Source organism: Hyperolius riggenbachi, chromosome 8 (genome assembly GCF_040937935.1).
Source record: "Hyperolius riggenbachi isolate aHypRig1 chromosome 8, aHypRig1.pri, whole genome shotgun sequence".
NCBI lineage: Eukaryota > Metazoa > Chordata > Amphibia > Anura > Hyperoliidae > Hyperolius > Hyperolius riggenbachi.
This window is the reverse complement of record NC_090653.1, coordinates 181259580-181272197: the sequence shown is the minus strand read 5'-3', so window position 1 is coordinate 181272197 and position 12618 is coordinate 181259580. Positions and strand designations below refer to the sequence as shown.

The 12618-nt window shown below is 52.5% G+C and overlaps 1 protein-coding gene across 1 annotated transcript in view; it reads left to right on the top strand.

Annotated features, from left to right (window-relative positions):
- Nucleotides 1-12618, top strand: part of LOC137528401 (ADP-ribosylation factor-like protein 13B) — a 2482321-nt gene that overhangs the window by 1029880 nt on the left and 1439823 nt on the right. The window lies entirely within an intron of this gene.

Below are 12618 nucleotides of genomic sequence, written 5' to 3'. Positions count from 1 at the left end.
TGGAGTGACGTGTGGCACTGACAGCAGGCAATGCATAGTGTGGACTCTGGCGGTGGGACCACTGACAGCAGTAGGATAAATACAACAGCAGCAGTAGGAGGTGGAGTGACGTGTGGCACTGACAACAGGCAATGCATAGTGTGCACCCTGGCGGTGGGACCACTGACAGCAGTAGGATAAATACAACAGCGGCAGTAGGAGGTGGAGTGACGTGTGGAACTGACAGCAGGCAATGCATAGTGTGGACTCTGGAGGCGGGACCACTGACAGCAGCAGGATAAATACAACAGCAGCAGCAGGAGGAGGTGCAGTGACGTGTGGCACTGGCAGCAGGCAATGCATAGTGTGGACTCTGGAGGTGGGACCACTGACAGCAGCAGGATAAATACAACAGCAGCAGCAGCAGGAGGAGGTGGAGTGATGTGTGGCACTGGCAGCAGGCAATGCATAGTGTGGACTCTGGCGGTGGGACCACTGACAGCAGTAGGATAAATACAACAGCAGCAGTAGGAGGTGGAGTGACGTGTGGCACTGACAACAGGCAATGCATAGTGTGGTCTCTGGCGGTGGGACCACTGACAGCAGTAGGATAAATACAACAGCAGCAGTAGGAGGTGGAGTTACGTGTGGCACTGACAGCAGGCAATGCATAGTGTGGACTCTGAAGGTGGGACCACTGACAGCAGCAGGATAAATACAACAGCAGCAGCAGGAGTAGGTGGAGTGACGTGTGGCACTGGCAGTAGGCAATGCATAGTGTGGACTCTGGTGGTGAAACCACTGACAGCAGTACTATAAATACAACAGCAGCAGTACGAGGTGGAGTGATGTGTGGCACTGACAGCAAGCATTGCATAGTGTGGACTCTGGCGGTGGGACCACTGACAGCAGCAGGATAAATACTAAAACAGCAGCAGCAGGAGGAGGTGGAGTGACGTGTGGCACTGGCAGCAGGCAATGCATAGTGTGGACTCTGGCGGTGGGACCACTGACAGCAGTAGGATAAATACAACAGCAGCAGTAGGAGGTGGAGTGACGTGTGGCACTGACAGCAGGCAATGCATAGTGTGGACTCTGGCGGTGGGACCACTGACAGCAGCAGGATAAATACAACAGCAGCAGTAGGAGGTGGAGTGACGTGTGGCACTGACAGCAGGCAATGCATAGTGTGGACCCTAGCGGTGGGACCACTGACTGCAGTAGGATAAATACAACAGCAGCAGCAGGAGGAGGTGGAGTGACGTGTGGCACTGACAGCAGGCAATGCATAGTGTGGACTCCGGTGGTGGGACCACTGACAGCAGTAGGATAGATACAACTGCAACAGTAGGAGGTGGAGTGACGTGTGGCACTGGCAGCAGGCAATGCATAGTGTTGACTTTGGAGGTGGGACCACTGACAACAGTAGGATAAATACAACAGCAGCAGCAGGAGGAGGTGGAGTGACGTGTGGCACTGACAGCAGGCAATGCTGAGTGTGGACTCTGGCGATGGGACCACTGACAGCAGTAGGATAATTACAACTACAGCAGTAGGAGGTGGAGTGACGTGTGGCACTGGCAGCAGGCAATGCATAGTGTTGACTTTGGCGGTGGGACCACTGACAGCAGTAGGAAAAATACAACAGCAGCAGCAGGAGGAGGTGATGTGACGTGTGGCACTGACAGCAGGCAATGCATAGTGTGGACTCTGGTGGTGGGACCACTGACAGCAGTAGGATAAATACAACAGCAGCAGGAGGAGGTGGAGTGACGTGTGGCACTGACAGCAGGCAATGCATAGTGTGGACTCTGGCGGTGGGACCACTGACAGTAGTTGGATAAATACAACAGCAGCAGTAGGCGGTGGAGTGACGTGTGGCACTGACAGCAGGCAATGCATAGTGTGGACTCTGGAGGTGGGACCACTGACAGCAGCAGGATAAATACAACAGCAGCAGGAGGAGGTGGAAGGACCTGTGGCACTGACAGCAGGCAATGCATAGTGTGGATACTGGAGGCGGGACCACTGACAGCAGCAGGATAAATACAACAGCAGCAGCAGGAGGATGTGGAGTGACGTGTGGCACTGGCAGCAGGCAATGCATAGTGTGGACTCTGGAGGTGGGACCACTGACAGCAGCAGGATAAATACAACAGCAGCAGGAGGAGGTGGAGTGACATGTGGCACTGACAGCAGGCAATGCATAGTGTGGACTCTGGAGGTGGGACCACTGACAGCAGTAGGATAAGTACAACAGCAGCAGTAGCAGGTGGAGTGACGTGTGGCACTGACAGCAGGCAATGCATAGTGTGGACTCTGGTGGTGGGACCACTGACAGCAGCAGGATAAATACAACAGCAGCAGCAGCAGGAGGAGGTGAAGTGACATGTGGCACTGGCAGCAGGCAATGCATAGTGTGGACTTTGGCGGTGGGACCACTGACAGCAGTAGGATAAATACAACAGCAGCAGTAGGAGGTGGAGTGACGTGTGGCACTGACAGCAGGCAATGTATAGTGTGGACTCTGGAGGTGAGACCACTGACAGCAGTAGGATAAATACAATAGCAGCAGGTGGAGGAGTTGGAGTGGCGTGTGGCACTAGCAGCAGGCAATGCATAGTGTGGACTCTGGCGGTGGGACCACTGACAGCAGTAGAATAAATACAACAGCAGCAGTAGGAAGTGGAGTGACGTGTGGAACTGACAGCAGGCAATGCATAGTGTGGACTCTGGAGGCGGGACCACTGACAGCAGCAGGATAAATACAACAGCAGCAGCAGGAGGAGGTGCAGTGACGTGTGGCACTGGCAGCAGGCAATGCATAGTGTGGACTCTGGAGGTGGGACCACTGACAGCAGCAGGATAAATACAACAGCAGCAGCAGCAGGAGGGGGTGGAGTGACGTGTGGCACTGGCAGCAGGCAATGCATAGTGTGGACTCTGGCGGTGGGACCACTGACAGCAGTAGGATAAATACAACAGCAGCAGTAGGAGGTGGAGTGACGTGTGGCACTGACAACAGGCAATGCATAGTGTGGGCTCTGGCGGTGGGACCACTGACAGCAGCAGGATAAATACAACAGCAGCAGCAGGAGTAGGTGGAGTGACGTGTGGCACTGGCAGTAGGCAATGCATAGTGTGGACTCTGGTGGTGAAACCACTGACAGCAGTAGGATAAATACAACAGCAGCAGTACGAGGTGGAGTGATGTGTGGCACTGACAGCAAGCATTGCATAGTGTGGACTCTGGCGGTGGGACCACTGACAGCAGCAGGATAAATACTAAAACAGCAGCAGCAGGAGGAGGTGGAGTGACGTGTGGCACTGGCAGCAGGCACTGCATAGTGTGGACTCTGGCGGTGGGACCACTGACAGCAGTAGGTAAATACAACAGCAGCAGTAGGAGGTGGAGTGACGTGTGGCACTGACAGCAGGCAATGCATAGTGTGGACTCTGGCGGTGGGACCACTGACAGCAGCAGGATAAATACAACAGCAGCAGTAGGAGGTGGAGTGACGTGTGGCACTGACAGCAGGCAATGCATAGTGTGGACCCTGGCGGTGGGACCACTGACTGCAGTAGGATAAATACAACAGCAGCAGCAGGAGGAGGTGGAGTGACGTGTGGCACTGACAGCAGGCTATGCATAGTGTGGACAATGGTGGTGGGACCACTGACAGCAGTAGGATAGATACAACTGCAACAGTAGGAGGTGGAGTGACGTGTGGCACTGGCAGCAGGCAATGCATAGTGTTGACTTTGGAGGTGGGACCACTGACAGCAGTAGGATAAATACAACAGCAGCAGCAGGAGGAGGTGGAGTGACGTGTGGCACTGACAGCAGGCAATGCTGAGTGTGGACTCTGGTGGTGGGACCACTGACAGCAGTAGGATAATTACAACTACAGCAGTAGGAGGTGGAGTGACGTTTGGCACTGGCAGCAGGCAATGCATAGTGTTGACTTTGGAGGTGGGACTACTGACAGCAGCAGGATAAATACAACAGCAGCAGGAGGAGGTGGAGTGACGTGTGGCACTGACAGCAGGCAATGCATAGTGTGGACTCTGGCGGTGGGACCATTGACAGCAGTATGATAAATACAACAGCAGCAGTAGGAGGTGGAAGGACCTGTGGCACTGACAGCAGGCAATGCATAGTGTGGACACTGGAGGCGGGACCACTGACAGCAGCAGGATAAATACAACAGCAGCAGCAGGAGGAGGTGGAGTGATGTGTGGCACTGGCAGCAGGCAATGCATAGTGTGGACTCTGGAGGTGGGACCACTGACAGCAGCAGGATAAGTACAACAGCAGCAGCAGGAGGAGGTGGAGTGACATGTGGCACTGACAGCAGGCAATGCATAGTGTGGACTTTGGCAGTGGGACCACTGACCGCAGTAGGATAAGTACAACAGCAGCAGTAGAAGGTGGAGTGACGTGTGGCACTGACAGCAGGCAATGCATAGTGTGGACTCTGGTGGTGGGACCACTGACAGCAGCAGGATAAATACAACAGCAGCAGCAGGAGGAGGAGGTGGAGTGACATGTGGCACTGGCAGCAGGCAATGCATAGTGTGGACTCTGGAGGTGGGACCACTGACAGCAGCAGGATAAATACAACAGCAGCAGCAGGAGGAGGTGCAGTGACGTGTGGCACTGGCAGCAGGCAATGCACAGTGTGGACTCTGGAGGTGGGACCACTGACAGCAGCAGGATAAATACAACAGCAGCAGCAGCAGGAGGAGGTGGAGTGACGTGTGGCACTGGCAGCAGGCAATGCATAGTGTGGACTCTGGCGGTGGGACCACTGACAGCAGTAGGATAAATACAACAGCAGCAGTAGGAGGTGGAGTGACGTGTGGCACTGACAACAGGCAATGCATAGTGTGCACCCTGGCGGTGGGACCACTGACAGCAGTAGGATAAATACAACAGCGGCAGTAGGAGGTGGAGTGATGTGTGGCACTGACAGCAGGCAATGCATAGTGTGGACTCTGGCGGTGGGACCACTGACAGCAGTAGGATAAATACAACAGCAGCAGTAGGAGGTGGAGTGACGTGTGGCACTGACAACAGGCAATGCATAGTGTGCACCCTGGCGGTGGGACCACTGACAGCAGTAGGATAAATACAACAGCGGCAGTAGGAGGTGGAGTGACGTGTGGAACTGACAGCAGGCAATGCATAGTGTGGACTCTGGAGGCGGGACCACTGACAGCAGCAGGATAAATACAACAGCAGCAGCAGGAGGAGGTGCAGTGACGTGTGGCACTGGCAGCAGGCAATGCATAGTGTGGACTCTGGAGGTGGGACCACTGACAGCAGCAGGATAAATACAACAGCAGCAGCAGCAGGAGGAGGTGGAGTGATGTGTGGCACTGGCAGCAGGCAATGCATAGTGTGGACTCTGGCGGTGGGACCACTGACAGCAGTAGGATAAATACAACAGCAGCAGTAGGAGGTGGAGTGACGTGTGGCACTGACAACAGGCAATGCATAGTGTGGTCTCTGGCGGTGGGACCACTGACAGCAGTAGGATAAATACAACAGCAGCAGTAGGAGGTGGAGTTACGTGTGGCACTGACAGCAGGCAATGCATAGTGTGGACTCTGAAGGTGGGACCACTGACAGCAGCAGGATAAATTCAACAGCAGCAGCAGGAGTAGGTGGAGTGACGTGTGGCACTGGCAGTAGGCAATGCATAGTGTGGACTCTGGTGGTGAAACCACTGACAGCAGTACTATAAATACAACAGCAGCAGTACGAGGTGGAGTGATGTGTGGCACTGACAGCAAGCATTGCATAGTGTGGACTCTGGCGGTGGGACCACTGACAGCAGCAGGATAAATACTAAAACAGCAGCAGCAGGAGGAGGTGGAGTGACGTGTGGCACTGGCAGCAGGCAATGCATAGTGTGGACTCTGGCGGTGGGACCACTGACAGCAGTAGGATAAATACAACAGCAGCAGTAGGAGGTGGAGTGACGTGTGGCACTGACAGCAGGCAATGCATAGTGTGGACTCTGGCGGTGGGACCACTGACAGCAGCAGGATAAATACAACAGCAGCAGTAGGAGGTGGAGTGACGTGTGGCACTGACAGCAGGCAATGCATAGTGTGGACCCTGGCGGTGGGACCACTGACTGCAGTAGGATAAATACAACAGCAGCAGCAGGAGGAGGTGGAGTGACGTGTGGCACTGACAGCAGGCAATGCATAGTGTGGACTCCGGTGGTGGGACCACTGACAGCAGTAGGATAGATACAACTGCAACAGTAGGAGGTGGAGTGACGTGTGGCACTGGCAGCAGGCAATGCATAGTGTTGACTTTGGAGGTGGGACCACTGACAACAGTAGGATAAATACAACAGCAGCAGCAGGAGGAGGTGGAGTGACGTGTGGCACTGACAGCAGGCAATGCTGAGTGTGGACTCTGGCGATGGGACCACTGACAGCAGTAGGATCATTACAACTACAGCAGTAGGAGGTGGAGTGACGTGTGGCACTGGCAGCAGGCAATGCATAGTGTTGACTTTGGCGGTGGGACCACTGACAGCAGTAGGATAAATACAACAGCAGCAGCAGGAGGAGGTGATGTGACGTGTGGCACTGACAGCAGGCAATGCATAGTGTGGACTCTGGTGGTGGGACCACTGACAGCAGTAGGATAAATACAACAGCAGCAGGAGGAGGTGGAGTGACGTGTGGCACTGACAGCAGGCAATGCATAGTGTGGACTCTGGCGGTGGGACCACTGACAGTAGTTGGATAAATACAACAGCAGCAGTAGGCGGTGGAGTGACGTGTGGCACTGACAGCAGGCAATGCATAGTGTGGACTCTGGAGGTGGGACCACTGACAGCAGCAGGATAAATACAACAGCAGCAGGAGGAGGTGGAAGGACCTGTGGCACTGACAGCAGGCAATGCATAGTGTGGATACTGGAGGCGGGACCACTGACAGCAGCAGGATAAATACAACAGCAGCAGCAGGAGGATGTGGAGTGACGTGTGGCACTGGCAGCAGGCAATGCATAGTGTGGACTCTGGAGGTGGGACCACTGACAGCAGCAGGATAAATACAACAGCAGCAGGAGGAGGTGGAGTGACGTGTGGCACTGACAGCAGGCAATGCATAGTGTGGACTCTGGAGGTGGGACCACTGACAGCAGTAGGATAAGTACAACAGCAGCAGTAGCAGGTGGAGTGACGTGTGGCACTGACAGCAGGCAATGCATAGTGTGGACTCTGGTGGTGGGACCACTGACAGCAGCAGGATAAATACAACAGCAGCAGCAGCAGGAGGAGGTGAAGTGACATGTGGCACTGGCAGCAGGCAATGCATAGTGTGGACTTTGGCGGTGGGACCACTGACAGCAGTAGGATAAATACAACAGCAGCAGTAGGAGGTGGAGTGACGTGTGGCACTGACAGCAGGCAATGTATAGTGTGGACTCTGGAGGTGGGACCACTGACAGCAGTAGGATAAATACAATAGCAGCAGGTGGAGGAGTTGGAGTGGCGTGTGGCACTAGCAGCAGGCAATGCATAGTGTGGACTCTGGCGGTGGGACCACTGACAGCAGTAGAATAAATACAACAGCAGCAGTAGGAAGTGGAGTGACGTGTGGAACTGACAGCAGGCAATGCATAGTGTGGACTCTGGAGGCGGGACCACTGACAGCAGCAGGATAAATACAACAGCAGCAGCAGGAGGAGGTGCAGTGACGTGTGGCACTGGCAGCAGGCAATGCATAGTGTGGACTCTGGAGGTGGGACCACTGACAGCAGCAGGATAAATACAACAGCAGCAGCAGCAGGAGGGGGTGGAGTGACGTGTGGCACTGGCAGCAGGCAATGCATAGTGTGGACTCTGGCGGTGGGACCACTGACAGCAGTAGGATAAATACAACAGCAGCAGTAGGAGGTGGAGTGACATGTGGCACTGACAACAGGCAATGCATGGTGTGGGCTCTGGCGGTGGGACCACTGACAGCAGCAGGATAAATACAACAGCAGCAGCAGGAGTAGGTGGAGTGACGTGTGGCACTGGCAGTAGGCAATGCATAGTGTGGACTCTGGTGGTGAAACCACTGACAGCAGTAGGATAAATACAACAGCAGCAGTACGAGGTGGAGTGATGTGTGGCACTGACAGCAAGCATTGCATAGTGTGGACTCTGGCGGTGGGACCACTGACAGCAGCAGGATAAATACTAAAACAGCAGCAGCAGGAGGAGGTGGAGTGACGTGTGGCACTGGCAGCAGGCACTGCATAGTGTGGACTCTGGCGGTGGGACCACTGACAGCAGTAGGTAAATACAACAGCAGCAGTAGGAGGTGGAGTGACGTGTGGCACTGACAGCAGGCAATGCATAGTGTGGACTCTGGCGGTGGGACCACTGACAGCAGCAGGATAAATACAACAGCAGCAGTAGGAGGTGGAGTGACGTGTGGCACTGACAGCAGGCAATGCATAGTGTGGACCCTGGCGGTGGGACCACTGACTGCAGTAGGATAAATACAACAGCAGCAGCAGGAGGAGGTGGAGTGACGTGTGGCACTGACAGCAGGCTATGCATAGTGTGGACAATGGTGGTGGGACCACTGACAGCAGTAGGATAGATACAACTGCAACAGTAGGAGGTGGAGTGACGTGTGGCACTGGCAGCAGGCAATGCATAGTGTTGACTTTGGAGGTGGGACCACTGACAGCAGTAGGATAAATACAACAGCAGCAGCAGGAGGAGGTGGAGTGACGTGTGGCACTGACAGCAGGCAATACTGAGTGTGGACTCTGGTGGTGGGACCACTGACAGCAGTAGGATAATTACAACTACAGCAGTAGGAGGTGGAGTGACGTTTGGCACTGGCAGCAGGCTGTAACGATTGTGGGATATCTCCGTGTTCAGCGCACAAAGATGTGCGCTGACACTGCGGAGGTCCTCCACAAGCGTGTCAAGATGCTAGAACCCAGCTTTTGGTGCAAGCACCAGTAGAGGGAAAATTCCTGTCGGCAGATGGCGCTGGGGAGTGCAGAGGAACCAATCCTCTGTACCTCCACAAATGCCAGACAGGAATTTGTACGAAGCGCAGAACGCAATCGCAAGAGAGGCGATTGCGAATGAGATTGAGCAAAGGGATAGGTTGTATGTGTGTGCGCCAATCTAGTCGCCACCCCGCGACCGCGCACACACAACAGCAGATACGAAACAGGAACGCGATCGCGAGAGGTGCGATCGCCAGACGTGACACAAGGCAGATCAGAATAGAATACGAGGGTAGCAAAGGCACAGCAAATACAATGAGAATATACGGAAAATAATAAACGCTAGCTAACCGCGAACACCGCACTCATTCGCAACAGTGCATGCGGTTATGCGCGGTCTCCACGTGATAAGCACAATAGAGACAAGCACGCCTACCTAACCATCAACAGACAAACACAAAACAAAGAACGTGAACGCTTGCTTAACGGTTACCTCATCGAGCCTACAGCAAGCGCCCGTATCAGACAAGACAGACAACCGAGAAACAGGAACTAGGCAGAAAGGATCCACCGCTCTTCCGCCAGAGCAAGTGTGATCCAAGCAGGAACACAGATCAGAAAGATCCACAGCCGCTAACGCTAGCGGCTAGTGCGATCTAAACAAGACAGATCAGATGAGGTAGCCGGTAGCAACCGCTGCTCCAGCTTACACTCCAGGAACTCAGATCAGAAGGATCCACAGCCGCTACCGCTAGAGGCTAGTGAGATCCAAACAAGACAGAGCGATTCGCTATCAACCGCCGCTGGTGACAGCGCAATCGCGACAGACAAGACAGAATACGCAGTACAAATTATACACAAACTGACTGCACTAACTAGGAATGCAAGGAGCACTCCCCAAGAATTAACTATACTAAGATAGCAGTGGCTGACACTCCAGGTGAGTCCAGCAGGAACAAACCTCTATGAGCAGCGAAGCATTGTGGGACACACATACTACTTATAGTACACGCCTCCAATGAATGTGGCCAGGCAATTTGCATGACAACGTATGCAAATTCCTCAGCAAGCACAAGCTGCAAAACTGACAGAAGGTCTACTTTCCAGAGTCCTGCAGCATGCAGACCTGAATAATGATCAAAAGGCTGCCTGCCTGCGCAGGCAGCTGAGCGGATCGTTACAGTACCCCCCCCTCTAGGGACGAATTCCAGACGTCTTTCAAAACTGGCGTTACCAAAAAACTCTAACTGAAGACTCATGAAGGTCGGGGCAGCCCGACAAGGTCCAATTCCAGAGTCAGTCCACCCGAAACCGACCTCATCGGAAACAGAAGCCACCGAAACATGCCCATCAGTACTACCAGTCTTAGCGTAACACCCATCAGGACTGTGGATACCAGAGAAAAAGCCATCGACACCCTCCAGACAATACCCACCACCTTCCAAGGAGCGTCCGAAAATACCAAACCTGCCACAATACCTGTTCGAAGTGTCCCTTACAACACAAAAGCCACCATTGATCTTATCCAGGGGACCAAGCAAAATCTCTCCCGGAATCTCCCAGAACCTTTTGAAGCTCCACAGAGATCCCAAGAGGGCAGAACAATCACCAGGCTCACATGGAGAATTACCAAGAACCCCCATGGAACCAATGACAATTCCGGATTCAGAATTATGAGGACACCCATCAAGATCAAGACTTTCAGGGACCACTTCTGGGCATGCAAGCAGGCAGGCTAAATCAGAGCATGTCTCCACCGAGGAAGCATCTGAGTACGCTGGTAACCGAGGCACACTTGGGCTTTCTGGGTCACAGAGCACACTGGGGTACACCAGCACAGGAGAAACCTCAGTACATGTCGGGGAACTGCCAGCCTCAGAGTCCGGCACGACAAGACCAAAACCAGTACCGGACAGAGAATCATCATGAGTGGAGGTCACAGGCACTGGACTTTCACAAGAAGACTCGGATACAAATTCAGAAATTTCTGTGACAATAATATCATCATTGACTACATATGAGTGAAGCTCCATCAGAGCTGAAAAGGTAGCCAGCAAGGCAGCAATGCCTACGGAAGAGGGTAACACCTCAGAAGGACTTGGGGGGCAGGAGACATCTCCTACAAGTTCTGCACCCTTTGGGAGGAACTCGGAGACCTCCAGAACATCTTTTTTCAAGTTTTCTCGGAAGGATTCTGAACTATCCATGTTACAGGGCAAAACTGGAACTTTATTTTGTGGACAGGGCAGATGTCCCAGGAATGGTTCCACCATAACCTGAGACTGGATCTCATCATCATGAGGGGAATGTACAGGTATATTTACTGGAACACACACTGACTCCCTAAATTCATTCTCACTGTACCCAGAATTCTGTGTGGCAGTCAAACTAGCTTGTAACTCCAAAACTGCAGAAAAACAGGGGAGTATAGTGGCAATACCTAGACGAGCCTCTAGGGACACTGCAGGAGACTCTAAACAAGGCCATCTTAACTCATCCAGAGTACAGGGTGCAGAATCAGCACTTTCCTCAGAACAAGAAAGGGACTCACAAATGTCAGTGTGATTGGACATCATATTGTTATTCATGGTACAGGGCAGGCTCAGAGAAACTTTCTCTGGACCCAGCAGAGATGTTTCAGAGTCAGATTCGCAAAACCGAAGCGCTGTCTCACTCTTAGATTCGGCTAACAATGTCAAATCCGAGGAGCCAGAACGCAAAACCTGCGAATCCAAGATCGCTTTAGGTTGTGAAACTGACGCTTCCATAGCGCAAATCTCCGCGATCTGCGGAGCAGACTGCAAGGCATCTAGGGTCGAAACACTGGAGCAATTGTCCCCAGGCAACGGGCCCTTACAGGTGTGAACAGGGTGAGACAGAGACTCATCTGCAGAAGAAATAGCGACATCAACAGAATAAACTTTATTAGGCATATTAATTTCACTTTTGATGCTGCATAGTTTAGGAATTTTTCCCATAGCAGGATCATAGATGGAAGATCTTAAAGATCTGTTCTTAGATGACAAGGGATCCCACATATCTTTGAGAAAACTGGCACATTCATGTTGATCACAATCTGCAGGAACATCTGAGAAACAGGCATTACATCGCATAGATTCAAACTTCACGCAATCAGGAGAGAATCTTTCAAGATTCGCACAAGAATCAACCACAGTAGTGCACCCATTCATGTCAGGTCGCACAATATCTAGACTCACATGCTTTACCCCAGAAAGGCAGGAACAATCATCCGATAACGATGTCTCTTTATTGAAGTCAATTGATTGGTGTGTGTGCAATTCATCCAAAATCGTCTGCCACACATAAGTCACCGGATTCACAAAACATTCATCACACTCATCAGAGTCAATCAAAGCGTACACCGAATCAAGACAAGCATAAAGAATCTCTGCGCTTTTTGCGATGTAAAAATCGCAAAACGCCTTCCAATCAATCTCGAACTCCTCAATTAATGCTCCAATATCCCATGGAGCAAATGGGGGTTCAAACAACTCGGTTTCCAAGAAACCCTCATAAGGGTTGGGGTCAGGAACATGCAAAGACTTTCTCACTCCTTTAATATAGAAAATAATTCTGCCTATCAAAGGATCCACAAATGCCCTTTCTTGGGGTAATGAAACCTGAGACTG